Source organism: Sus scrofa, chromosome 2 (assembly GCF_054392235.1).
Source record: "Sus scrofa isolate SSC_HxYL_T2T_F1_AM1 chromosome 2, Sscrofa_HxYL_maternal_Yorkshire_Landrace_v2.0, whole genome shotgun sequence".
NCBI lineage: Eukaryota > Metazoa > Chordata > Mammalia > Artiodactyla > Suidae > Sus > Sus scrofa.
Genome location: NC_139384.1, coordinates 65,043,150 through 65,046,366, shown reverse-complemented (window position 1 = coordinate 65,046,366; position 3,217 = coordinate 65,043,150). Strand labels below are relative to the sequence as shown.

General features: G+C 37.0%; 1 pseudogene; it reads left to right on the top strand.

Annotated features, from left to right (window-relative positions):
* Positions 1–418: 418 nt before the first annotated feature.
* LOC100519471 (mitochondrial import receptor subunit TOM20 homolog pseudogene) lies at positions 419–1,561 on the top strand (annotated as a pseudogene).
* The last annotated feature ends 1,656 nt before the right edge of the window (positions 1,562–3,217 follow it).

Below are 3,217 nucleotides of genomic sequence, written 5' to 3'. Positions count from 1 at the left end.
TCTAGTGACTAATTCAACACCCAGCATCCCTCCTCTACCCAGTGGTCAAAGGGTGAAATTTCAAACCTTATATCATCTGGTTGGGTTCCTTGGCAATCAGACTTTCAAAAAGTCACATCATAAACATAAACTCAGGTATGGTTGAAAGGGTTAGCTACTGCAGTGACAAGCTAGATCTCTAACCTGATGAGGGACATAGGAACTCAAAAAAGGATGCATTATTAAAGAAGCAGATGCATAGCATGATCAAATATATAGCACAAATAAGAAATTCCCTTTCAGGATAGTTTGCATTTTGACCACAGTCTGCATGGCTAAGATGTGTAGTCTCTTCTCCTCCCATGAACCACTTAAGTGTGTCTTTTAATTTTTCAGTAAAATGCTTTATCATTCATGTGGCTTGTGGATGAAATGGAGCATGGAGAGTAAACTATATGCCCTATGGTTGGGCCCACTAATGTTTACTTGGGTCTGAATCTGAGGCTATCATTAGATTTAATGTACACAGCACATCCAACAGAACACAAATGTGGTCTTGTAGGGCCTGAATAACATGGTCCAAGTCAATGAAACACATGAAGATGGCTAGGTAAAACCCAAAGAATGTGTAAACTGGACTCAGAATCCAGCAGGTTACTTTGGTTGAAATGAGATATTCAGTACAATCTGTTGTCAGGAGTGTTTTGGCCTACTGTCTTAGGAATCACATCTTAACCCAACCTACCAATGTGCCCAGAACATTTATATTAGCCTACAATTGGGAAAAATCTTCTAACATAAAGCCTGTCTTATAATGTGTTGGACATTTTATTCAAAGTATTGAATACTGTACTGGTGAAAGACAATGGTTGCATGGGTACAGAAAGATTATAAGTATATAGCTTGGGTATCCTCATTAACATGATTAATTGGGAGCTATGGCTTGTTGCCACAGCCCAGCATTATGACAGAGTATTGTACCACATAGTACTTTCCCAGGTTAATATCAAAATTTAACGTGTGGCAGTTCCCCCACCACCACTGCTCCTCAGTGGAGAGAAGATAGTGGGCCTGAACAGTGTCATCGCCACTGGCCTATGTGGGACTCTTTTTATCAGGTACTGCATTTATTTCGACCTGCAAGAGATGGAGTAATCCCAACTTCAAGAAAGCGTGCAAGAACAAAGAAAGAAACAAAAGCTTGCTAAGGGGAGAGCTGGATGTTCCAAGATTCTGTGTTCATGATTATTTTTAATGACATAGATTTATCTACTTGATTTAAAATGTTACGTGTCATGTGTAAGTTAATTAATTACCTGACCTTAAAGATGCTGAAGCTGTTCAGAAATTCTTCCTCAAAGAAATACAGCTTGGTGAAGAGAGTTACTAGCTCATGGTGAATATGAGGATGGTGTAGACCATCTGACAAATGCAATCACTACGTGTGGACATAGTAACAGCAGTTACTGCAAGCGTTACAGAAAACTCTTCCACCCACAGTGTTCCAGATCCTTCTACGTTCCCAACACTTAATCAGAGAACTTTAAGTGTGCAGAGCTTGGCTGAAGATGACATGGAATGAGAAGCAAATGTCAACCTAATCTCAAAATATTTTAAAATTCTTAACTTGGAAGATAAGCAGCTCTGTGGGAGTAAGGGCAAATATGCTTATTATGGACTGTCTTACACCAAAATCTACCAAAATCAATATTCACTTTGTGTAGATCCATTTGTCTGTTTTATTTACTTTTTCCAGTGAAAAGTGTATTTTGATAGAGAGCTTTTCCTTTTATAAATATACTATAATTTACCAAAATATGGATTTTTTTTTTTTATTCCTAAAACGTGAGTCTGGAATGTACATAGAACATGACATTGCTTACATTAAAAATACCCAATACTGGAGTTCCCTTGTAGTGCAGCAGGTTAAGTTCTCCCTTTTATTCTTCCATTCTGGAGTGGGTTAGGGCCAGGGAAGCAGTCTGGAAATATTTTCTCTCAAACTGTTATCTTAAAATCATTATTTATATTTTTATGGCCACACCTATGACATATGGAAGTCCCAACCTAGCTGTTGGATCAGAGCTTCAGCCAAGGCAACACCATATCCTAGCTGCATCTGTGATATACCTGCAGCTTACTGCAACACTGGATCCTTGACCCAGTAAGTGACGCCAGGGTTCAAACCAAGATCCTCACGGACCTTATACTGGGTTCTTAACCCACTGAGCCACAATGAGAACTCCGACATTTGCATTTTTAAAAGGATAAATATATAAACATTTAAAAGTCATTGTAGTTATTTATAAATCCAAGAAAATAAACTAAGTGACATTTATGAACTCTGTATCCCAGAATCCAGTAAAACTATGTGCCTATTTTTTTTCTTTTCTGAACATGATCTTTCAACTTATTTGTTAAATCTATGTTGTAAATAATTGATGTATTCACTTATTTAGTTGTTTTTATTTTTCTGTAGTAAATAATCATCCATTTGTATTGCTCTTCATGAAAGCAGTGATAGCTTTGATGGAAAACCATGACTTAAAGAAATGTTTTAGGAGTTCCTGCTAGGGAGCACTGGGTTAAGGATCCAGCATTGCTGAAGCTGCGGTATAGGTTGCAGCCAAAGCTTGGATTTCATCCCTTGCCTGAGCACTTCCATATACCATGGGCAAGGCCAAAAAAAAATACTTTAATGCATTCATTTGAGATTTCTTCTAACCTTCCCTTCTTTCCTCATGTTTCTTTTTGTGAGGGAGAATATTAACAATGTTTTTTGTATTTCCACATATTGGTTTTTTATTCACTCATTGAGTGAAGAAATATCTCTTTGTTGATGTTGGCAAAGTTAAACTCTTAGAATCAAAGAGTAGAATATTGGTTACCAGCGGAAGGGATAAAGGAGAAATGGGAAATTGTTTAATTGATGCAGAGTTGAACTTTTGCAAAATGAAAAAAAAATCTACATGTACAATGTACAACCATGTGCATATGGTTAATACTATTCTCTTACAAGTTTTAAAATGGTTAAGATGGTAAATTTCATGTTTTTTTTTTACTATAATAAAAACAAATTAAGCCCCAAAAGAGGAATGGAAACATTGGGATGTTACGGATAATTTTTGATGAGGACTTAAGACACATTTTTTTTCTTTTTTTGGCATATGGAAGTTCCTGGACTTGGGATCAAATCCAAGCCCTTAACCCACTGTACCTGGTGGGAATCGAATCCACC